This window comes from Ixodes scapularis, unplaced genomic scaffold (assembly GCF_016920785.2).
Source record: "Ixodes scapularis isolate PalLabHiFi unplaced genomic scaffold, ASM1692078v2 PGA_scaffold11__112_contigs__length_91849675, whole genome shotgun sequence".
Classification (NCBI taxonomy): domain Eukaryota; kingdom Metazoa; phylum Arthropoda; class Arachnida; order Ixodida; family Ixodidae; genus Ixodes; species Ixodes scapularis.
The window spans coordinates 53,813,349-53,839,668 of record NW_024609837.1 but is presented as its reverse complement, the minus strand read 5'-3'; the positions used below and the strand labels follow the sequence as shown (position 1 = coordinate 53,839,668).

At 45.2% G+C, this 26,320-nt stretch overlaps 1 pseudogene; it reads left to right on the top strand.

The window, feature by feature from the left end:
• Positions 1-12,830: 12,830 nt before the first annotated feature.
• On the top strand, positions 12,831-13,459 carry LOC115316132 (annotated as a pseudogene).
• The last annotated feature ends 12,861 nt before the right edge of the window (positions 13,460-26,320 follow it).

The following is a 26,320-nucleotide window of genomic DNA, read 5'->3' as shown; positions in this document are numbered from 1 at the left end:
GTGCTGAAGGTTTAATCCGGCTCCTGTGGAAAAATCGGTTGTGAAGAATGTTGTGTGTGTGCCTTACTACCATGGAATCTCTCATAACTTTATATCAGTGGCGAATAGGTTCGGTGCAAATTCAGTTTTCAAAGCTCAGCACAAATTAGAAAGGCCAACCCCCTTTCTGGTGGTCTTCAGGGGCGCCAGAAAAAAACATAAGAACCCAGGTGTAACTTTTCAGGCAGGAGTGGTGTACGGGACTCTCTCATTTCGTCGAAACTCGTTTCGTGGAATTAAGTATCGTAGACAACATTTCACGGACACGTACGTTTTGTCGACACGCTGTAGGGACATCTCGTCACGCGTGTATCAAATTAGTAAGGGTTCTGATGGAGTTGTCTGTTATCGCATATATGGCTGGTCAGTCATCAAGCGGGGTCGTCTGGGTGGCAGGTTGGTGTGACCATGAATCATTTGGATCTGCCTGAATGTCCGGCTTTCAGTGACCAACACTCTGAAAAAAAAAGGGTGTATTCTTGTACTAACTTTCACGAGAGGCTTGATAGCCGTGTGGTACAACTTATTAAAATAGCTAATGTACGTTTTAATGACTACAAAAAAAAATAATAATCGGGGTTTTCTTGGCCCTGCTGCAAAACATCAGTGTTTTTTTTCTTCTGTGGTCTTTGGTACGTACTTTAGTTACTTAATCAGTTATATCGCTCCGTTATCAAGCCCCTTGTAAAATGTGTGACCGTCTGTGCGCTGTGCGTCAAACTAAAGTTTTGGGGTGTGTTATATGGGACAAAAGGGTGTATGGTGATACCCATTTTTTAAAAGAGTACTTTTTTGGTAGTGAGGGCCTTGACGTATATATAAGAGCGAATTCCTTGTTCAAAGAAACTATACCAATTTTTTCAAGAAAAAAATAAAGTTTTGAGCGTTTATTTATTTATTTATTAAAGTACTCTCAGGGCCCGAAGGCATTATAGAGGGGGAGAGCACATACATGAAACAAAGATGTTCGTATACGCGACGCAAAGTCTTACGAGATATGGTTGTCGGAGAAAAAAGCGATGATTTTGACGCTGGAACGTCTACGTCTTGATAACATATATATAGTAGAATCCAGCTACATATATCTTAATTCTCCACATAAAGGTGGAAATTAGTAATGGTTCACAAGGAGTCGGACTCTTTTTACTAGAGTTCTTGACGTGAAAACGGGTATAAAAGTTGTGTTTGAGACTTGTTGTCTTGTCCGTTATTTTTATCGTTTCGTGTCTCCCGTTACTATAGAAGTTCTTGACCAGCTCGCCTGTGTTTTTAAAGTGTTATAACGGAATGAACGGTTTTGTAGACCGCAAAACGATATAATGAAATTTTTGTGAAATAATTTGATACAAAAGGGCTATATTCGCGTCCGCTTTCAGGCTTCTTTCAAACGTATTTTATTTTGATCCACACGCCTGGCTTGTTCGTGTCACATCGTGTTTCTAGGGGTCCTTATTTCTCGTTTCCAAGCCGGGATCCAGCATCGGGGGTCGAAGTCGAGCCCCCATCCGGTCGAGTCGAGCAGGCTCTCCTTACGAGTCTTTGCCGCCAGCGTATTTGCTTACACTCTCGAGCTCAAAATCCTTGCACCCTCGCACATTTTGTTAATGTTGTCATGATCCTCTGTTATAGCCATCGTGGAGGGCGGCGTCGGCGTGATGCGCTTGTAATCGGAAGATCTGCCGCGGTGCAAGGCGAGTTGGTTGAAATCGACGTCAATCGCTGCAGGTTGTTCGTAAATCAAAAAAAAAATAAATAAATAAATAAATAAATAAATAAAGATCTATCGTGCGGCAGCTTGGCGGCAATCCGGTGTGCCTTGCGGGGTAAACCCGGAAATGGTGTAGGTTTGATTATTCACGTTGGTGATGAATTAAGTGGCCGTGGAAAAGCAGGCCAAGTTTCGAGGAAGGAACGCCGTTCGTGTACCATACCCTGTCCCTGACCTTGAATGGAGCTGGTCGATGTTTTGCATCGTAGGAACGCTTCATGCCGTGAAGGTAAGCGAGGTTCGCGTTTGCAGCGTCGCAGTTCGCGCGGACGTCGCCGACCTCGTCGAGAAGCGGGGAAAATTCCATTGGTCGACGTGGGACAAAGTTGAACAAGAGTTCGAACGCTGATGCCTGGAGTCCGGCGTACGGCTGCTGGTTCACTTGAAAGCTGGTTGCCTGGAGATAATCACTCCAATGGTCGATGTCGCCGTTAACGTTCTTTCGCGCAGACATGGAAGGATTTTTCCGTTGGCGCGTTCGACAAAGCCGTTAGCTTCGGGAGCGTAAAGTATTTTTAGGGATACTCTGAATGTGCCTGTCGGCGAAGTACCGCGAAGCCGAACGAGAGGTTAGGACCCTGTCGTTGTTGGTGATGACGGCTTACGGCGTATCGAACGAGAGTACGAGTTCTATAAATCGAAGGACGTGCTCGGTCGACTTGTTAGGCACGGAGCGTGCGAGAAGCGCGTGGTGAGGTGGAACGCGGTGATAAAATACCTGTTGTCGTCGGTCCTCATCATGCGGAGGATCTTGCGCCGCGGCTGCCACCCGGCGACATATTCTCTTACAAACGAGAATAAACAAGACTCCGAAGTACCTGATTCTTCTAACGGACGCACTCTTCATAGAAAAAAATAAAATAAAAAAGTGTGTTCCTTTTTATGGTTATTTCCATCTTGTTTTCCAAATTCAAACGACTCCTTTCTCTCTCCTCCTCACTCTCTAATTTACACCCCCCCTCTCCCCTCTCTCTTCCGCGCCACGCCGCCGCCGGTCCGTTGATCCCCGCGCCGTCAACACGCCGCCGCCGGAGGTATAAACACCGCCGCGCCGCCGCCGGCGATTTCTGACCGGCGCACAGGTCTAGCTCTATCACGTCTGCTTGGCTTTTTTAAAAGCTTCCTTTGGGCTCTAAAAGTTACTTATGAATCTTTGTTTTTGTTGCACTTCAAACGAAGATGAATGATGGCGAATTCCACGGGGCGTTTTGGAGCGCGCCGGGATCAGTTGACCAGATCCGGACTGGAGCACACGATCCGAACGGGGTCGCGCCGCCTACGGAACCAGACCTCGCTTTCCAATTGTCCAGATCCATTAGGCGTTTCCCTTTGAATGCGGGATAATAAGTATAATTGTTCCTACCTTCATAATTATTTATACAAGTAGTTTTCAATGAGCTTTGAGAGCAATAAACTAAACAAATAGTATAAAAATGTGGAAACAGCCGATACGGGGTCCTTTTTAATTGCTTTATTTTGTAATTTTAATTTGCTCGTAACTTCCAAAATAATGCAAATTTTGTAAAAAAAAAAAAAAATGCTTCTTTGTGTTACTACGTTGTCCGAGGTCAGCCTCGCCGCAGGTTTCACACCAGTCAACAAATCGTTTGAAGGGGCCCTTTAATGGAAATTAGGAAATAGATGATTACACGTATCCTTTTGCACTCATTTTTTTTCTTTTCATTGCTTTTGTGCATATTTAATAAAATAATTTTACATGTGTGCTTTCTGCAGCCCTTTTTCCTGAATGGGGAAAAAAAACCGAAGCGCGACCACTTCGCCGCCGAAGGCTACCACCTCTCGCGCTTCGTCGGCATCCGGGCAGTCAGCCGACTAATCAAGGTGGCGGCGAGGAAGAGGCTCGGGGCACGGTGGGTTGGGGACAGACCCCGATTGGAGATCACGGAGCTGTACAAGTGCCGCCACTGCAAAGCTAAAGGGCACAAGGCATGGGCGTGCCTAGACTTCCGAAATCTCCAATAATCGTGGTACGTTACTGCAGGACTCCTTGCGAAATTTTCTGCATCTTTCAGGATTCTGTCAAATCCGTTTAAGCGGAGTAGCTTTACTTGCTGCTACTGTCATGGGTGGGACCTCCACTGAGCTAAGCCTTAACTACTAACCTTGATGCCTTATAATCACACATGTTCAACGACGTTGGTTGGCATCGTACAGCTTTGCTCGTGCACAGTCCTACCATTGCATGGCTCTGAATGCACAGGATTCTGGTCTTCCCTTTTATGTTCTTAACATCTCTTCTCGCTGTGCGTGTTCAAACAGTCTCGGATAGCATTTATTCTGTGTTCCTTAGAAGCCACCCCCGGCCACCAGTTGTTTGTTTTCTGTGCTTGTCATGAAACCAAGCAAGTGATAAAGCCTACGAGCCATAAACTATAAAACTGCATGCCCTTCTTGCATCGGCAAGGGCAGTGGTAACACAGAATGTAATATGCACTGCACTACAAAACGTCATCACCGCGGTACCCCTACGAGCATTTCATCCTGTCCTATGACCCGAGTGATTCCGATTCCGGAATCCTATGAGTGATTCCGGAATCATTCGATCTCCGGAGTGGCGGCTCCGCAACACTGCTTGTTACTGCCTATACGACTGGCTGCAATGCTGCGTAGCAGGTTATTAGCAGTTACAAGTGATTTAAAAACGGGTTTGCTCCCTCTCCGGTCAGAAGCAGTCGCAAGTGTGTGAACCAGCATTAAAGGGTCGGGTTGGAATGTTCATGGCTTGGCAGAGGCGTACTCTTAATCTGGCGCAAGTACTCGCACAGACCGCGACTGATTCAGAAGCATCTTTGTGGCAACGAAATTGCGAAGACAAAAGGGGACTATTTATCTCAGTCTCGCCTTCGCAAAGCTTGATGACTTGATAGTGGGACCGAAACCTCCCATCTGACGACAACTGAGCGCGGCTCATGAATTAGACACGAGAACTGCGTGAGCACTCGACTTCGGCTCGTAACAATCAGTGGCTCGGCCGACACTAGGGTATTGGGTCGTGTCCAACCACTCCGGTCATGAGAATAGCTAAACTCTAACAATGCATCGGGCTCAACACGCGTCTTCTACTTTGCCAACCCCAGCTCGTGGGTATGATTAACGTTGGCGGCATATAATAGGCACTAGGCCACGTGCCCGCTTGTTCTTACTCCGAGTTGAGGGGGTGAACGACGCTTATATTTCTCGGATTTTTTTGGCTACTGCCATTGCCTAGTTATTAACGTTAGGCAGTGATTCTAAGTAGTATTTAGCGAAAGTAAAAAATTCGATTCGTGGCTCCTTTAAGATTTTAACTCTAAAATGTAAGGATAAAAAAAAAAAATCTTGCTAGGGGGAAAAAAAAAGGTGTTTGTCGGTCTTAATTTGTTCTGTATTTCTGACGCCAACGGAGTTGTTTCTCGGTGTATTTCGGTATTAAACGATTTGGTATTTTTGCCACAGACATATCCTTGTCAGTATTTTTCCGTTGAAACCGTGAGGTCTACGACCTGTTCATAACGTGAGTGAGAAATTCTCAGGTGTGTGGCCAACCTGGCTACCTGTTCCAGGATCTGAATGCAACAAGGAAGATCCGACCGCAGGTAATAAAATTAGGGTTTCGGTTTTACAGGAGTATAAAAGGTTCTGTATGGCCATTCGCATCTGCTATTCACTCGCCGAGGACTACAAACGTATAAATATTTTCAACCTATATTACACTAGTAATTTTAGGAGAGCGTGAAAGGTTTCTTTGTGGCAGAACATATCACAGGCTGTAAAAAGTACAATTAAAACGTGCAAAGAAAAACCACCTCTGAACCAAATATAGCAATCAGTCGGCCACGTGACCAAGCTTTAACACGTGGCACAGGGCGAGAATCTTTACATTGAAGTACACTAAAGTATTCCGATCAGTTTTTTTAAAATAAAAGTTACTAGCATTTTAACAGTAAAGCCAAATCGCCACACAAGCTAAAAAAAAAAAAATAAACAAGGAAAAAAAACGCGTGTTTGTGCGAACACTGTCGCGAACGGTACAGTATTGCAGAAGGTTGGAGCTCTTGACAATAGGCTCTTTTCAAAACCGATCAAACAAGACTTGCGGTCGCCATTTTTCGGGAACAAAGCCTGGGATTGGATATGAGTCCTGCTGACGCAATACTCGTCACGTGACCACGCCGCGTGTCATTAGGTCTCTTGATGTCACTTTGTCCATAAACTCAAAGAGGAACTTGGCATCACGTTACCTGACGTCACGCGTCGTGGTTACGTGACGTAACGTCCTGTGGTGAAGTCGTGATACTTTGACATGACGTGCGTCAGTTTCCCACTAAATTTAGCGCGGAAGTGGACAGCCTAACGGACGAACGGACAAATTTCGGCAGTTTGATTCTTTAACCCCATGTGTCAGGGAAAAAAGAAAACAAGCCGTCAGATGAGCGAAAACAACACCGACAACAACAACAACAACATGCTTTTCGTTTAAGGCTTTGTTACGTTTTTGGACGCACGGAAATAAGCAGATGGAGAACTGTTCGCGCCGTAGTCAGACTGAAGTAGGCTTGTGTATTAGAACGGGAGTCAGAATAAGAGAACGACGCCACTCCTGTATTAGGGAACGGGCCGCTCAGGTTACCGCAGCCAGGGAGGGTTTGACCCGTCCGAACGGCGGTTCACGGCCGCTCTCACAAGCGAGCCAGATATTGGAGCTCACGTGCCGGGGATACAGCCATAACAGGCTCGTTAGGATATTAGGCGCTGGAGAAAATCGGCCATCTGCGTTAAGTTCATTTTTTTTAACTCTTTTTGTTCCCATTTGTATATTGAAAAGCACGGCGAAAGAGCACACGTGCGCACTTGATCTCACCGCACCGCTGTCTCTTTCCGTACAAATAAAGTCCGTCTGCTATGGTCACCGTATATCAATAGACGCGCATGCAAACGCAACGTCTGAAGCCAGTTACAGCCGTGTCATCTTCTGAATGCCGTCTGCTACTGGCGCAGCAACGCTAGCTTCGGCTCCAAGCTAGGCTTCCAAAGAGGCCGCTCTACGCGCGCCCACCCCTCGCTTTGCTCGGGGAAACCATAGGGACTTTTAGTGGACAGTGCGCTAGAGCTTCTCATCGGGAGCTGGTGCCGTCACTTCGATGCATACATTGAGCGCGGCCAGTGCAGTACAACCGCAAGCATGGGGCCTGCCGCGGAGCGCAGGTTCAGCGGATGCTTGCCCAATCTATGCTTCAAAGTGACGGCACGAGCTCCCGCTAGCAAAACAAATCTCAGCGTATACGGTCTACTGAAAGTCCCTATAATAATCTCGGCCCAATCGTGCACCAGGCCTCGTCGGAACCGCCAAGGGTTCGCCAGGCGACGTTTTCTGCTCTCAGCGTCGAGCTCCACAACGGTACGTGCTTTGGCTATAGCATTGTTGCGGTCACTTTAACAACATTCGGAAGATGGTGTCTCCCGTTGTTGGCTTCAGGCGCCGCATTCGCGTGTTCCTTCATAAATGTACTTTTCTGCCATGGTGACGCTGATCACAGCAGACGGATTTTATTCTGCTGTACGGGAAACGGTGGTGTGACGAGATCAGGTGCGTATATCGGCTTCGCCGCGCTTTTAATGGGTGGAACGTGAAAAAAAAAAAAGAGTTCAAAGTAAGGTGTTAACACAGATGACTCATTTCTTCAGCGCCTAATATTTTGACGAGCTTTACACGAAAAGTACGCTTTTAGCCAGCAATCTGGATTAAGTCTCTTGAACTGCAACGTGGGAAACTACCGATGTGCCCACATTTCTAGGATAAGCGGGCCCGTGAAGAAAAAGTATTTCATGCCCAACAACACACTGGAAGAAAGCATCTTTGATATCTATACTATTTTATCACTTATTTGGCTTGTGTTCAGAAACAGCCGAGGCCTCATACACTCCTACACGCACATACGCTTTCATGAGAAAAACACTAAGAAAATAACAGAAAACACAAAAACAAAGCCCTGGTGTTAGTAAATGTAGATGTTTAGTGCAGTTCAAAAATCTCCCTAGATCCAGAAAATGAAAACCACGGAATTCAGTGCAATAAAATTGCTCCAAATTCGGAAAATGGGGGAAAGAAAAACAGATGTCTTGCACGTCACACCTATTGTGGTGACGACAGTTCACACCAGGGACATGTAGAAAAAGCAAAGAAACAAGTCTAGGGTAATGTATTTTGCTATGTACAGTTTTATACAAAAATATATAATCTTAAAGATTTAGGTGAGCTTTTAGTGTTTGCAAACTTCGCGCAAGCAACTGTCATGTCTGGGCGCGCGCCGCCGATAACAGAATATCGTAGTACGGCGCATGCGCCACTAAATGATAAAAAGCGGTGCTCCGCTGGCTACCGCCTTCTTTTGCTCAGTTACTAGTTGCAGCCGCTAGATGGCGCAACGTGTAGCGCCAAACTGCATTGCAGGTTGCCTATGAAGGCACTCTACGTGCACAGGCCGGAGCGCTGTTTCAGCTCATATTGGGCGCGTTAAGTTAGTGAGCTCCAGACTCCGGACATCTGCGCTCGAGCGCGCGTGTTCGGAGCGTAGCTTAACGGCGCACTATGGTACCGAGGCGCCATATGACGCCTATTTTTTTTAACGTTTCCGGTTCCGGCTTTCCGGCGCGCGCTTAAACATGGCTCCCGTCTCGTCGCACCGTCTGAGAAGTGTTTGTTTGAAGACGACTTCGATGAAATAACTGCGCAAAGACGGCAGCAACAGCAAGAGCTTGTATTTATGCTGCACGCTGTTGGTGTGGCGATTAAAGGTACGCCGAACGCCTTCTAAATTTTCCAAAGCCTTAAAGGAGCTGTGCAACAATTTTTGTACTGTGCACAAATACTGCTTAAAACGGATCCCTAACGTTAATGACCTATGAAACACGCGTTCGTTTTTCACCCCACGCAATAGAAGTCCCAGAAAAAAATTAAAGAAAAACGAGCAGCGTTCACCCCCTCAACTCGCAGCCAGAACAAGCGGCCACGTGATCTGGAGCCGATTATATGCCGCCAGTGTTGATGATAGCCACGCGCTGGGGTTGGCAAAGCGCAGGACACGCGCTGAGTTGCAGACATTGTTATGGCTCGGCTGTTGTCGTCGTTGCAGCGATTGGACACGGGTCACAACCCGAATGCTTCTCGAGCTAGCAATTGTCACGAGCCCAAGTCGAGTGCCCACGCAATGCTCGGGTCCAATCTATGAACCGCATTCAAATATCGTCACTTGGGTGTACTGCGATCCCCGAGTTACGTCATCAAATTTTGCAAAGGAGAGATTGAATGAAAATGATCACTTTTGTCCTTTAAATTACACCGCAACAAAGGAGTTTCTTGGCCAATGGCGTTGCGTGTGAGTATCCTTGAGTCCTAGGTGTGCCAGTAAGCTCGTGTAGAGAGAAAAACATTCCAATTGAATATCGTTGCACAGCTCCTTTAAAGAATGATGGCTGAATAGCTGAATTTATTGGCTCGCCTGATCATAAAATTGCGGTAAGGTACATGAAGAACTTTGACAAGCATTTGAAGGATGTATGCAAACCTTTCTACACCAGCACCATGCTTTTTTTATTTTCCACGATGACGGAAAGATTGCACGAGCTGCCAAGCGATCGCCGTCGAAGTATCCACGCATCCAAGAAGGCGCGACTTGCGCGTCCGAGGGAGTCCCTAAAGGCTTCGGCGCAAGCACGAACGACGCCGAGAGCTCCGAGGACAGCGTGGTAGCGCAGAACGAGCAGCTCCTACCGACGACCGGCCTACCTCGGTGCCGTTCCTGGCTGCGCCGGAGCCTTTCGGCCGCGGGGTTCGGTTGATGCGGTCGCGGTCTGCGAGGTTTGGCGAGGCGAGCACGGTGGCATCCTCGGACTGTCCGGAAGCGAACTCGCTCGCCAGGGATTGCGCACACCCGACGTCTCTGGTCCAGAGTGGCCCGGCGGCCCGGCCCGGAGCCCAAACAGCCCAAAACGCTTGAGTTTTGATGATTCTTCCGTCTCGTGCGAGACCACCGCACCACCGCAACCACCGTGTGAAACCACCGCGAGTAACCGCGAGACTGGCCGCGAGAGCGGAAACGCCGTCATCTCACCGGAAACCGACCTGTTCGAGCTCTCGCGCACCACCTCCGACGATGGAGCTCGCGGAGCGCGCTCCGCCACCGTGCACCGGAAGTGAGACGATGTCGTTTAGTTTAGCTCGAGTGCACTCTGACCGCTGGAGCGCGCTCGAGCGCGTTAACTTAACGCGCCGTCCACGATAGTACGTCGTCGATGGAGCCGGGCCGCCACTACTGGGCCGGGAGTGGCTTCGAGCGATACAACTCGACTGGAACAAGATCTGGGAGCTGAATTACCTCTCAAGGTCAGACGTTTTTGCTTCTAAACGTACAAAACAGAAGCTTGACTCTTTGCTGTCAAAGTACGAGCCACTGTTCAACGATGAGCTCGGAACTATAACTGAAGAACGATCAGAACTTTTCTTCAAACCGAACGAGAAACCGAAATTTCTAAAAGCGAGAAACGTTCCGTTCGCGTTGCAAACGGCTGTTGAGGCGGAGTTGTCGAAAATGGAAAAGATGGGCATTATCACTCCGGTGACTACGGCAGAATACGCCACGCCTGTCGTGCCGGTTATCAAAAAGGACGGGGGCATTCGTCTTTGCGGCGATTATAAGACCACTGTCAACCCTTGTCTTGATATTGACCGTTATCCACTTCCAAAGGTTGATGATCTATTCGCGGCTCTATCAGGAGGCGAACTCTCTTCGAAGATAGATCTTAACCGAGCTCTTCAGCAGGCGGTGATGTCCGAGTCGTCAAAACGCTACCTCACGCTGAACACGCACAAGGGGCTGTTCATTGTAAACAGACTTCCTTTTGGAATCTCGTCAGCACCCGGAATTTTTCAAAGAATAATGGACACCATGCTGAAAGGTTTGAGCGGCGTTTGTTGTTATCTAGATGACATTTTAGTCACGGGCAAGACTACGGAAGAACACATGGCCATTCTTGAAGCAGTGTTGAAGCGTCTGCTTGAACGAGGAGTTCGAGTCAAGAAAGAAAAATGTTCGTTTTTTCAGCCTGAACTTCGCTATCTAGGTCACAGGATCAGCGCTGACGGCATCTCGACGTCGTCTGACAAGGTGGAGGCGGTGCTCCAGGCTCCCGAGCCCAAGACAAAGCAGCAGCTCCAGTCTTTTTTGGGTGTCGTCAATTAGTACGCCAAGTTCCTGCCTCGTCTTGCAACGACAGCCCAACCGTTTTACAGATTGCTGCGCAAGGACGAGCCATGGTGTTGGGACCAGCTTTGCCAGGAAGACTTCAACACCATCAAGGCCGAGCTGGCGTCGCCCCCCACCTTGGCACACTACGGCCCCGACAAACCGCTAAAGTTAGCATGTGACGCCTCTCAGTACGGGGTAGGTGCTGTAATTTTTCACGTTTACGCAGATGGCAGCGCTAAACCCATCGCTTACGCTTCGCGTACGCTATCGAACGCTGAAAAAGGGTACAGTCAGCTCGAAGAAGAGGCACTAGCCATCATTTTTGGAGTTAAGAAATTCCACTCGTATCTTTATGGTCGGCTCTTCACTTTGGTCACGGACCACAAACCACTCCAGACCATTTTAGGTTCGAAAACTGGAATTCCAACCATTGCCACTGCGCGACTGCAGCGTTGGGCAGTCACATTGTCGGCCTACACCTACGATCTTATCTTCAAGAGATCAAGCGAGAATGCCGAAGCAGATTTTTGCTCGCGTGTTCCACTACCGACTGTTGGAAACGAGACTAAAGAAAACGAGGAATCATTCTACTCATTGCGACTGCAATCACTGCCGGTATCTAGTAGTGATATAGCACGTGCCACAGCGCGAGATCCAGTTTTGTGCCAAGTGAAAGAATTCACAAGCGCAGGCTGGCCCGCGTCTGCACTCTAAAAAAAAAGGGTATCACCTTACACCCTTTTGTCCCATATAATACACCCCAAAACTTGATTTCGACATACTGAGCCCTATAGTCGAACAGACGGCACCAAATTTTACCAGGGGCTTGATAACGGTGCGATAAAACTTATTCAATTGCTAAAGGACGTATCAAAGACCAAAGATGGAAAACACGGAGCTTTTGCAGTACGGCCGAGAAAACTCTGATAATCTTTTTTGTGGTCAATAATACATACATCAGTTATCTTAATAAGTTGTACCACACGGCTATCAAGCTTCTCGCAAACTTCGGGGCCGCTTGTTCTATTATGGGGCTCTGTACGTCGAATTGAAGTTTGGGGGTGTATTATATGGGACAAGGGGTGTAATAATACACCTTTTTTTCTGAGAGTGTGTCTCTGACGAGAAACTAAAGCCTTTCTTCGACAGACGCAACGAGTTGACCATTCATCAGGGCTGCATCATGCACGGAATGCGAGTTGTCGTCCCAGGGAAACTGCAATCCCTGCTGCTGGATGAACTTCACGAGGGCCATCCGGGTATTGTGCGCAGCAAGGAGCTCGCGCGCAGTTACGTTTGGTGGCCGGGCATCGAGGCGGACCTGGAGCGCAGCGTAAAAAACTGCGTAAGTTGTCAAGAGCAGCGTAGTGCGCCTGCCAAGGCACCTCTGCACCCGTGGTCATGGCCCACAACGCCGTGGCAACGTGTTCACATAGACTTTGCTGGACCTTTCCTTCAGTCTATGTTCCTTGTTGTGGTAGATGCCCACTCCAAGTGGCCAGAAGTATTCATGATGCGCTCAACCACGACAGAGAGCACGGTTAACACTTTGAGAGAACTTTTTTCTCGTTTTGGCAACCCTGAAACTATCGTGTCAGACAATGGTCCTCAGTTCACGTCACGGGAGTTTAAACAGTTCACACAGGAAATTGGCTCCCGTCACGTCCTGACAGCTCCCTACCATCCAAGTTCAAATGGTTTAGCCGAACGCTTTGTACAGACCCTCAAGAACGCCCTCCGTAAAAAACAAAGAGAGTGCGCCTTTGCATATGAAGTTGCAGGTGTTTCTGCAGAGCTACCGCAACACGGCTCACGCCACAACGAACGAGTCACCCGCCAATTTGTTTTTGGGACGACGTTTGCGCAGTCGCCTAGACGTTGTAAAGCCTTCTGTGGGGGAAAGGGTAGCCCGCAAACAGTTCATGCAGACTGCAAGCCGGCGTGGGCACGATTGTGACTTTGCCGTTGGTGATCATGTGCTCATCCGTAACTACTGTGGCAAACCCAAGTGGGTGCCTGGAGTGATTCTTGCGCAGCATGGCCCTGTTTCCTACTAAGTACGCGCCACCACCTCCAGAGGCAGCTTCACCTGGCGTCGGCACAAGGACCAGCTGCTAAGAACTCCAAGCCTTGCCGACGAGGACGCTGACCAGGAAGGCACAGAGTTCCTGTTGGTTCAACCGAGCGACAACGCACCCCAACCACCGTCCTCGTCACCTACTGGCGGAACTGTCCCAGCCGAAGCAGCACAAGCGCCTGCTGCCCGACGGTATCCGGCAAGAACCCGGAAACCTCCCGAAAGATTTCAAGCCGGATCTTAACCTTTTTGAGCGTGTCAAAATAAAGAGGGAGGAAATGTCATGTCTGGGCGCGCGCCGCCGATAACAGAATATCGTAGTACGGCGCATGCGCCACTAAATGATAAAAAGCGGTGCTCCGCTGGCTACCGCCTTCTTTTGCTCAGTTACCCCCCCATCCATGAGCATGGTGGAATAAACCTGTCCTTTCGCCTTAGGAAACCTGCTTGTTCCTCGCTTCTGGCCGACACACAACACAACGTTAAGTGGTAGCTAATGAAGAACCGGCGGCCGTAATAACGGTCGTACAGAATGCATGCGAACTTTCTCTGCAAGCATTCTAAGCTGTCGGAGATGGTTACTCCCAGACAGTTGCAGACTACAGAGCCGAACCCTAGTTTAAAAAAAAGAAAAACAGAATGGGGGTTTAGACAAGGCGGTAAGTTGGGCTAGTTGGTTTAACATCGTCAAACGTGAAAACAGCGCAAAAAATTGAACAAAGGACAAGTGAATTGTCAATTGTGAATTGAATTGTCCGTGCACTCCTTTCACTTGTCCTTTGTTCAATTTTTTGCGCTGTTTTCACATTTGAAGGGGGTTTAAAGCCTGACGAGACATGACGACTCTTTGAAATGACGAGTTATGCGCGAAAACACATTTAAAAGTCGCAGTCAAAACCTAACCCAACCGAACACATGATTTCATCTTTATGTCTAACCGCAGGTTGGTTCGTCAGAAAGATATGTCACTAATCAAAAAAGGTGAACGATTTTGAAAAAAAGAGAAAAATATATATCTCTTAACAAGTGACTCCTATTGAAAAAAAAAACAACAACAACAAAGAACCCGATATGTTGCACGTACGACCTGTATTTTATAATACCAGATAAAAGAACCATGACATATTATAATCTGTTTTCTCAATGAAAAACGCACAAGTTGATATTATGTTTCACCATGGTTGCCTACCTTTGCCTGTCAGATGGAACATAAATGGCATTGTGATGTTTTCTTTTAAATAGATGTCACGCGCAACAGACAATATTTTGTGTGTATCTGTTTAAGGGACATTGTCTTGCACCGCCTAAAATTTTGAAGTCCACCGATAATCCGAGTTACTTCTAACTTTTTTTTTTTCAGATGAGTCTTTCGTATTGCGTTATGGCTTATTGATTTTGTTTTTCTCGGTAGGCACGAAATATAGATATAACTAATATACAAATTAAATGTTTAAAAACGCGAACAAAACAAGGACGAAAAATACACGAAGACAACAGGGTAGGCGTTTTGTGTCTTCTTTGTCCTGGTTTTGTTCGCGCTTCTTAAACCTTTTATTCAGTATTGACCAACGCGACTAGAACAATTCTGTTGGAAAACTGCTATAGAAGCCTGCTTTGAAAAAGTGGCTCCGATCCGTCCCCCAGAACCGAACTAGACGCGCTCGCAACGCCCCCCTTTCTCCTGCAGCGGCCACACCGGGAACTGCACGGCTGCACGTACCGGTCCAGTCGAGTCGCGTAAGGGCCGGTGGCGGAAGGTGGCGCCGTCTCGCAGCGCCAGCTTGCAGTAGCTATATACACAGTAGTTTTAATGTTTTTCTCCACCGCTAAAGGGTGGCGGCGTAAATGTATCTAGTTTGGTCTGGGTGGACGCGAGCGGTCCGGGTTTCAAGGGTGAGTTTCCCAACAGAGTTTTCTATGGTAACGGTGGTATGAACCAACTAGCACAAATTTAAGTTTTAATGCAACTTGTCTACGGATGTCAACGGACGACATATTTTACTATGAGAGTAGTCTTGCGTTGATGACTGCAATGAATTCTCGTTCAACGTGTCCAATTTTCTTTCAGAACGTAGCGTATTTTAGAAAGTTTCTTATAGATTGCGGAGAGAAACTGTCTTCACTTGCATACACAGCGTCCCCTGTAAGTATTGACTAAATAACTATTTGATATTCGTTTTCGCCCTATATACGTTGCCTCAAGCGCAAATACATGTTCTCAAACTAATATGCGAATATTTCAAATGAACTGTCATATATGAGTTCTTAGTCTACTAAATGATACTGAGCCGTTACTTAGGAATTTCTCTACCGTCCGCGATTTTTTATCTAAATAATTTAATTTGGCACACACAGTTTATTATCCGACGGGTATTTCGAAGTTAACGGTCAGGTGGCATTATGTGCTCCTCCAATAGCTTTCAGTCTCTCGTGAATCTTTTTAACTGGCTTTGTTAGCAGGGGTAATATTGCTTGATAAGCGAAATATATTAAATACAACGTTGCGCGATAGTGGTTTGATATTGGACAGGAAATCGAACGGTAGGGAGGCGCTTTGTTCATCCTTTCAACAAAAGCTTGATTTTTAGACTGCACAAGGCCTGTGTACTGGACCATTTTACGTCACCTTCCTCAATCGAACGTGGGTCACTGATTGGACGAGAGTGATGGGTCAGCGTTCGGCAGATCCTAGTGTACAATAGGTGCTTGCTTACCTTATTAGACACGAGCCGCAGTCGAACGCTTACGAAAAGTTCGGCTACAACATAATCACGGGGACACCTAGAGTTGGTTCCAGCGCTCAGGAGTCGTTGACCGCGATTCAGAAAGCACGTAATATCATTTCTTCACGCATTTGTCATCAGTTCAAAGTTGGCATTCCTTACTGTCGCACCTCAGCCCCGCTTTAACGAATTTTTTCATACCTATAAAACGTTGGCAGAGTGAAAGAGAGCGCTCCACTGGAAATAGAGAGGTCGCTGGTTCAATACCAGGACCAAGCGGATTCTTTCAGTGCGCACAAGTCACCTAGCTGTGTTTGGAGATATGTGTTTGTCCTTTGTCCCCCTTGTTCTCCTTCTCCGGGGATTATTATCGTTTATTCTGTCTAGCTTGCCTGCACCCTTGCATTAATCGCATTAATATTAAAACAACCTGCTGGCATCATCAGTATCAATACCCCCGTGAAATTTATTTAAAACTGCTGTTCATAATTATTTTTGCGTAAGTGTCCCGCGACTGGGTTTAGCTGTTGGCCTATTTATGGGTTTGGTAACCCTCTCCCATTTTTAGTGCCCTCTGGGCCCTGAGCGTACCGTAATAAATAAATAAATAACTCCTTCGATGCACTTTTGCTTCACAGGGTCTTCTGGAAAGTTACAACTATAACGTCAGCGTCATCTACGGAGTTATCGGGGTAAATAAGGCGCAAAATAATATTAAGCAGTAACCACGAACTGCTTCTTATGTTAAAACTTTAGAGCCTATACGCTCAGTACTGAAATTAAAGCAGCTAATAAAGTTGTTACATGGGATGGGTACAGGACCAACTATGAGAATGTTTTACGAACCTAAAATTCATATGCTTTTAAAGGATTACAACGCAAGTATACGCGAGAGAAGGACACAACACAAGAAATACACGCGCGGGGTTCAACGTGCCGTATTTCTTGAACTATTGTTCGCACCCGGAGTACAAACCGCTGGAGAAAATATTGATAAAAGAAGCAAAAACGCTATTTTCTATATAGTCCTCACCTGGCGCACAATCCCCACCTGGTGCAGAATTAGCATGTAGTTGTTTTTTTTTGTATGAACAGCACACCTTGAGAAATGCCTGCTTTATTATAATCCAAAGATAGCTTGTATCATACAAAAATCACTGTTAACGTTATTCCACCATTCACGAAATCTGTCACGTTTCATCATGATAAACGATCTTGAAAACACAAATCTTTGTAGAGTCGACATTTGTAGATAGTTTTTGCCATGTCGAATATCAACGTTAAAACATGCACAGTTAGCGGATTATTACACGAAAAATGCGGTAGGAAATGCTCATTTTGCATTTTCCCGCGGTCGCTAAAACATTCCGAAATCTTGAAGGACGTGCTCTCCCCACTCTCCCGTCAAAAGCTGCCTTAATACCTGTTATAAAATCGTTTATCTCTCGCCGGATAAATGAGGGCATTTAACATCCTGTTTGACTAAACGAGTAGAGTGTTGATAACCGTTTTGTTTTAAAACATCAGCTATTGAAAAATTGGCTTCCAAACTTTGCAGAAATAGTTTTATTTTTGACGATCTCTACGTCTGCCCGGTGTCGCCTCCGTCTCCTGTGTGCCGTGGAAACCAACCCCTAATAGACGCCTTTTCTATGAATGTGCCATAGTGAAAGACACATACACATCTCTTCTTGAAGAATTGTTTTTTGCGAAACGAAAGTTATAAACATTTGTATATAAAAATACAGTTTCACCTTTAGTATGTTTATAATCAACATATCTTATGTATGTGTTGTGAGAGCACCCAAAGCAGAAACACAATTTAAATATTATTGCTTCTGGACTCATTTGCTTTCTTCTGTTACTATTGAACAATAACGTTTAAAATGGCTTTTTTTTCTCCTACAGGAATGTGCGCAACATTTAATGCCTCTAGATGAACGATACGCTCTTGGGATGGCGGGATGGTTCAATTACTTTGTATCTGGATAAAACCATGTGATTGGAAACAAATGAATATTGAAGTTCTCCTGAATATAAACAAGAAAAACATTTTTATTGTCTCAGTCTCTAAGAGATGCACCGCTACTTTAATAAAAACCTTTTCCTGGGAACATATAGCTTGAAATAACGAGGTGGTTGTTGTTAGCTAAAGATTATTTGAAAGAAACTCCTACACCCGAATAGTATCGAATCTTCTGTTGAGAAGTTTAAGACACCAATAAATGTGTGTAGCGAATAAAGTCTAAGGAACTATTACTATATTACTGCCTCAAATTAGGGGTCTCCGATATAACGGGCCCGCGATGTTTCCACAGATCTCAATGCAGCTCTTAGCTTAGCAATAGCCATAGCGAAAGACACATACATAGTTCTCTAATATTGTCACAAATGAAAGCATAAAATTGAATAGTAAAACGTAAAACGAACATTTATATCGGCGGACTTCTGCCGAGAAACAGAAAGTAACAAAGCTTAAAATGAACATTTAATGCGGCGAGCTCGTTCCGAGAAACATAAAGCAACAAAGACATGTTCTTTAACGGTGACGGAAGGACGACTGCCCCAAACTAATGCCCCTAAATAAAAAAGGTCGCGACATCTTCACTCTAATCCTCTGACGCGCACACATTTTATCTTTATATTTTGCTTTTTTACACCCGCGGGTCGACTGTAGGGCCACCTGGTTTGGCCCAAGATAGCAGGTGGCCTTCATATACTTGATTCAGAGCGCAGTCAAAGGCTAAAAGCACGCAACTGCAAACACACAGGCTAAAAGCGCACTGTCACGGTCTACCAGCCTCGAAGGATGTGCTCAAAGAAAGACGATGAAAGCCAGGACGTTGCACAGTCGGCGGTATTTGATTGGCGACATGAGCTCATAGCTTGCACTGTACTCCCACAGTTCCTAACACGCCCTGGACTCCAAACAAATTTACATTATTTACAGTTCGTGTTGAAGCTTTGGTTAGTTTCTAACACACCCACCACTCCAAACAAATTTACATTAACTTCAGTTTGTGTTGAAGCTTCAGTTAGTTTCTAAAACACCCTGCACTCCGAACAAATCTACATTAACTACAGTTTGCGTTAAAGCTTCGGTTCTTTTCAAACACACCTTGCACTCCAAAAATTTTTACATTAGCTACTGTTCGTACAGAAGCTTCGGTTAGTTTCAAACACACCCTGCACTCCAAACAAATTTAAAGTAACTACGGTTTGTGCAGAAGGTTCAGTTAGTTTCAAACACAACCTGCACTCTAAACAAATTTACATTAACTACAGTTTGTGCTGAAGCTTCAGCTAGTTTCTAACACACCCTGCATTCCAAACAAAGTTACAATAACTACAGTTTGTGTTGAAGCTTCGGTTAGTTTCTAACACACCTGCACTCCAAACAAATTTACATTAACTTCAGTTTGTGTTGAAGCTTCAGTTAGTTTCTAAAACACCCTGCACTCCGAACAAATCTACATTAACTACAGTTTCTGTTAAAGCTTCGGTTCGTTTCAAACACACCTTGCACTCCAAAAAACTTTACATTAGCTACTGTTCGTGCAGAAGCTTCGGTTAGTTTCAAACACACCCTGCACTCCAAACAAATTTACATTAACTACAGTTTGTGCTGAAGCTTCAGCTAGTTTCTAACACACCCTGCACTCCAAACAAAGTTACAATAACTACAGTTTGTGTTGAAGCTTCGGTTAGTTTCTAACACACCTTGCACTCCAAACAAATTTACATTAACTACAGTTTGTGCTGAAGCTTCAGCTAGTTTCTAACACACCCTGCACTCCAAACAAAGTTACAATAACTACAGTTTGTGTTGAAGCTTCGGTTAGTTTCTAACACACCTTGCACTCCAAACAAATTTACATTAACTACAGTTTGTGCTGAAGCTTCAGCTAGTTTCTAACACACCCTGCACTCCAAACAAAGTTACAATAACTACAGTTTGTGTTGAAGCTTCGGTTAGTTTCAAACACACCCTGCACTCCAAACAAATTTACATTAACTACAGTTTGTGCTGAAGCTTCAGCTAGTTTCTAACACACCCTGCACTCCAAACAAAGTTACAATAACTACGGTTTGTGTTGAAGCTTCAGTTAGTTTCAAACACACCTTGTACTCCATACAAATTTACGTAACTGCAGTCTGTGTTCACGTTTGGGTTAGTTTTTAAAACACCTTGCACATCAGCTACACGTCGTGATGAATCTTCAGTTGGTTTCTAACACAGTCTGCACTCCAAACAAATTTACATTAACTACAGTTTGTGTTGAAGCTTCGGTTAGATTCAAACAAACCCTGCACTTAAAAACAAATTTACATAAACTACAGTTTGTGCAGAAGCTTCAGTTAGTTTCTAACACACCCTGCACTCCAAACAAATTTACATCAATTACAGTTTGTGCAGAAGCTTCAGTTAGTTTCTAACACACCCTGCACTCCAAACAAATTTACATAAACTACAGTTTGTGCAGAAGCTTCAGTTAGTTTCTAACACACCCTGCACTCCAAACAAATCTACATTAGCTACAGTTTGTGTTGAAGCTTCGGTTAGTTTCAAACAGACCCTGCACTCCAAACAAATTTTACATTAACTACAGTTTGTGCTGAAGCTTCAGTTAGTTTCAAACACACCCTGTACTCCATACAAATTTACGTAACTGCAGTCTGTGTTGAAGTTTGGGTTAGTTTTTAAAACACCTTCCACATCAACTACAAGTCGTGATGAATCTTCAGTTAGTTTCTAAGACAATCTGCGCTCCAAACACATTTACATTAACTACAGTTTGTGTTGAAGCTTCGGTTAGTTTAAAACACACCCTGCACTCATAACAAATTTACATTAACTACAGTCTTTGCAGAGGCTTCAGTTTGTTTCTAACACATCCTGCACTCCACACAAATTTACATTAACTACAGTTTGTGTTGGAGCTTCGGTTAGTTTCTTACACACCTTGCACTCAAACAAATTTACATTAACTACTGTTTGTGTTGAAGCTTCGGTTAGTTTAAAACACTCCCTGCACTCATAACCAATTTACATTAACTACAGTCTTTGCAGAGGCTTCAGTTTGTTTCTAACACATCCTGCACTCCACACAAATTTACATTAACTACAGTTTGTGTTGAAGCTTCGGTTAGTTTCTTACACACGTTGCACTGCAAACAAATTTACATTAAATACAGTTTGTCTTGAAGCTTCGGTTAGTTTAAAACACACTTTGCACTCATAACAAATTTACATTAACTACTGTTTGTGTTGAAGCTTCGGTTAGTTTAAAACACTCCCTGCACTCATAACCAATTTACATTAACTACAGTCTTTGCAGAGGCTTCAGTTTGTTTCTAACACATCCTGCACTCCACACAAATTTACATTAACTACAGTTTGTGTTGAAGCTTCGGTTAGTTTCTTACACACCTTGCACTGCAAACAAATTTACATTATCTACAGTTTGTGCAGAAGCTTCAGCACACCCTGCACTCCAAACAAATTTACATTAATTACAGTTTGTCCGATTCTTCTTGCGAAATTCAGGGGGCGAAGCTACGGTTCACGCTTTTGCTGCCCGAGCGACGTCGCGAATGAAAATTGCAAGCGGAATCTCATCATACCAATCAGGCTATAGCGTCCATTCTGCGGCGCATGGCCAGAAATTTGTGACAAGCTGTTCTAGTTCACTTATTTACCGACACGTGGCGTATTCGCCTTTAACTTTTACGTCGTGTGCAAATTCCCGCCAAACCGAAATGCGTTCCGCGTGCAATGAATAAAATTGTGAAAAATAGAAAATAGAGCTACGTTATCAGAGCTTCTCAAACAGTACTACAGAAAGGGGGAAGATCAATTGATGGACAGCACAAAGAACACGCAGAGAGCGTGCTGACGCGGCAGTAAAACCCGCGCCAGTGTTGGTGGTTAATTCGACGAGACGGGTTGTTTGTTGTTTGTGTGTGTCAGTGTGTGCGTGCGTCCGTGCGTGCGCGTGTGCGTGTGAACGCGCGCGCGCGTGTGTGTGTGCGTGTGGTGGGGGAGAGTGTAAAAGCAGCCTGTGAGCGCATTTTGAGGCAAACAAACGCAAGAAGGGCGAAAAGAGCGGACGAGCACGCCGTATCAGCGCCTCCCGGTTGGAAGAAGTCGATAACACTATTATTCCGCGTTTTCATATCTAGCGATATGGAAGCAAAAAAGTCAGATCTGCGGAAGAATTCCGAACAAGTATTCGAAAAACTACCCGACAATACATATGCGATATTTTTGGAAAGTTGTTTGCAGATTGGCGAGTGTGTCGAGTAAACTACAACAAAAAGGATCCATATTTTGTGTTGCCTAAATTAGGCTTCCATGAACTCCACAACCATCGTATCGCTACACTGCCTCCGCTGAAGTCATCAGGAGCGAAATATTCTCTTTGGTATGACCACTCGCTGTGCTGATGTCTGGCTTCCTTTTTTCTTGGGATTTTTCTTGAAATTGGTAAAACTGAAAAACTCCGAACTGAAATTTTTGAATTAAATGAAACCCCAGGTTAACTGGAAAAATTGCTTTATTTCTGTTGACCCCGAAAACAAACCGCCCTTTCCCGCGAGGCTGCTTCCTTCTGCTGCAATTATTGTTTCTACATGGGCCACTTAGTGATAACTGGCGCGAATAGCATTGTGTGTTGCAAAAACGCGATAGATGTGCAATAGCTTTTACGACGTAAGCCCTGATAAACCCTGATTTCTGGACGACACCAGAAATAGACACCGAAAACAGAGAACTTTGAAAAAATGAACACCCAAAGACACCCTTAAATTTAAAAAAGAATACACAAATATACGGAACCCTACCTATAAGTTATAACGACATCTAAAAGCTGCACCAACATATATCAAATTCAGCTTATAATTAGGATTCTGCGTTTTCGGAGTTTATTTCTGCTTAAAGTTTGAGCACCCGCGCCTTCACAGGGAACTTTTGGAGCACGGCTCATGCACCCATTCTGGGCGAAATATATAATTTTCATCCCTCTACTACATGCTAGTGCCATGGCAAATACTTGGAAATAAATCTGTCTTGAGAAAAACCGCTCCGAAGTGGACCTGGTTTTTCCGTTTCGACGGTTTCGTCCCATTTTTAAAGTTTGAGCACCCGCGCCTTCACAGGGAACTTTTGGAGCACGGCTCATGCACCCATTCTGGGCGAAATATATAATTTTCATCCCTCTACTACATGCTAGTGCCATGGCAAATACTTGGAAATAAATCTGTCTTGAGAAAAACCGCTCCGAAGTGGACCTGGTTTTTCCGTTTCGACGGTTTCGTCCCATTTTTAAAGTTTGAGCACCCGCGCCTTCACAGGGAACTTTTGGAGCACGGCTCATGCACCCATTCTGGGCGAAATATATAACTTTCATCCCTCTACTACATGCTAGTGCCATGGAAAATACTTGGAAATAAATCTGTCTTGAGAAAAACCGCTCCGAAGTGGACCTGGTTTTTCCCATTTTTAAAGTTTGAGCACCCGCGCCTTCACAGGGAACTTTTGGAGCACGGCTCATGCACCCATTCTGGGCGAAATGTATAATTTTCATCCCTCTACTACATGCTAGTGCCATGGCAAATACTTGGAAATAAATCTGTCTTGAGAAAAACCGCTCCGAAGTGGACCTGGTTTTTCCGTTTCGACGGTTTCGTCCCATTTTTAAAGTTTGAGCACCCGCGCCTTCACAGGGAACTTTTGGAGCACGGCTCATGCACCCATTTTGGGCGAAATATATTATTTTCATCCCTCTACTACATGCTGGTGCCATGGCAAATACTTGGAAATAAATCTGTCTTGAGAAAAACCGCTTCAAACTAGACCTGGTTTTTCCGTTTTGACGGCTTCGTCCAACTTTTCAAATTTGGGCCTCCACTCATCCACAAGGAACTTGTTTAGAACATTCGGGTCTTTAACTGGGAAAAATGATAAAATTTAACTCCATCAGATCAATCATGGTACAACTGCATATCCTTGAAAATAAACCTCCTCGATGGGAATGGCGTTCGAGCGAGGACGTTACATAGTTCTCATTTTCCAATGTTCTCCTCGCTGGATCGACCGACATGTTTTTTACTTGATATTTTGAATTTATGTGCTTGACGTGTCATGAAGAGACCATCAAGCACAGTCAGCTTCCTTGCCAAATAATCACTCAATATTCCCACTTTATTCGCCTTAAATGTAGCTTCGCCAAGGTCAATAATTTCTTAATGATTAATAACAATATTTCTATACCTTTTCTTAGCCATAATAAAATTTCTAAATGAAAAAACAAATAGTTGCTTTCTTTGTTTGGTAGTTTAGTGATCCCAGAAGCAGAATGCAGGAAACGATTCTGAACAGCTGGCTGATCGATTATGCGCCTGGTTCGACAAACTGGTCTCAGGAACCCGAGCAAATAAGTTTGAGAGAAGACAGAGCGTACACTACGCTTCCTGGATGTTTTTGCCTTGTCGCAGTTATATGGCAAATCTCGTATCTTTCTGTATTTTTTAAATTAGGGAGGTTTGAAAATCACTTTGTGTGGCACGTTTGGGGGAGGTGCCCCAGAAGGATGTTTTTTCTACGCATTACAAAATATCATACAAATCACGAAACTTTGTCATATGATTGGGGGAGGGTTGTATTTATAATATAAAATTAAAATTTATTTCACTCACCTAATACTATATTTTAAAAACCGATCAAACCTGATACCACCCATAGTGGCTATGCATCAAATAATTTACTCGAATGAGGAACCTGCAGTTTATGCGCTGTAATCTTGACTTTCTTGCGGAAGGATTGGATCGTGTCAGAGATTGGACGGGTAGCATGGCAAATCTGAAAAAATGTGATGTTGAGCAAATATTGCCGTATTTCTATATTTAATACATTGCTTCTATGGGAGCGTTGCCATAATCCGCCAAGAGATGGCGCTAGCATGCGATGGCACAGATTTCTGGGGATGTCCACGCGGAGTGAGTCGCCGCATGTCCCATTATTCACGCGAGGTCTTGCGGTGTAGCGAGCCTCTGTAATTACGCTAAGGTCGCTAAAGTAGTCAGGCATTGCCAGGAAGAGGTAGAAACAGCAATTCCAACGCGAAAAAGGAAAGAGGACTCACGCCGACGCCAACAACACCGCATTTCAATGGTTTGTTTATGGGCGACGGCAAGCTTGTTGCCCACACTCCATCGCGCATGCGCGGCGCCGGTGGTGTCCGCTAGGGGCGCTCCGGCTCGTTTGTCAACATGAGTTGGTGTATGCACGAACTCATCTCTGTTACTTCACGGCGCGGTGGTGGCGGGTCGGGCGCACTTCCGGTCTGGGGCTGTGGGCGGAAGTTTCCATGGGGCACATGCATTCCTCTGTTACTTTGGAAAAAACCGGACAAAAAACCCTGCCTCCTGGTCAAAACGCCGCTACTGAGGATGTACTAAAAGTTTCGGGAAAGGTTTGAAGGTCAGTTTTTATGCGTTTTCTGCCTGCTCGGTTTGTCCGAAAACGTAAATAAAAACCGCAAAAAAAAAACAAAAAAACAAAAAACAAAAAACACAGACGTTGTTGGATTACGATTGCTTGGGCGGGAAGCGCTTTGGATTGAATTCACGGATACTTGTGGTCGTCAGATTTATTTGTTTTGTTCCAACATAAACGCGGAAAAACCGTCAAGTTACACGGACCACCTGCGGACTACGTTCAGTGCGTCATATCGTTCAAAGGGCCGCCTTATCGTTCAGGCTGTAGTCTACTCTCTCAAACGTTTCTGCTTGTCGTCTGCTCGTTCAAACGACAGCGGCCCGTGGACCAAACGTTGACCCGGTGATTCCGAGCAGATGTTCAGACCTCAAATAACATTTAAGTTTGAAGGTTGCTTTGGGTCAGTAGGCTCAGTTTAAACAGTAGTATAGGAAGATGTTGATAATTGTTACCAGTGGCCATCACCAACTTGTTATGTCTGATTTACTCGGTCCGATTCTGCTTGCGATATTCAGTATCGACATCGATATCTCAGCTACGGTTCAGGCTTTTGCAGCCCGATCGACGTCATGATTGAAAATGAATATGGTGAGCAGAACCTCACCATGCGAATCAGGCTTTAGCGTCCATTCTGCGGCGTCCACGCGGAATGAATCGCCGCGTGTTACATTATTCACGCCAAGTTTTACGGTGTAACGAGCCTCGTTCATTTCGCTGAGGCCGCTGAAGTAGTCAGACTTTGTCAGGAAGACGTAGAATCAACGATTCCAACGCAAAAAAGAGCACGGGGACTTATACCGGCGCTGACAACATCCCATTCCAATGGTTTGTTTATGGGCGACGGTGAGCTTCTTGCCCACACCCCCATCGCGCATGCGCGGCGTCGTTGGCGTCCGCTAGGGGCGCTCCGGTTTGTTTGTAAACACGAGTTGGTGTATAAGGCCGCTCTGGGGCTACTCCCAAAGATGG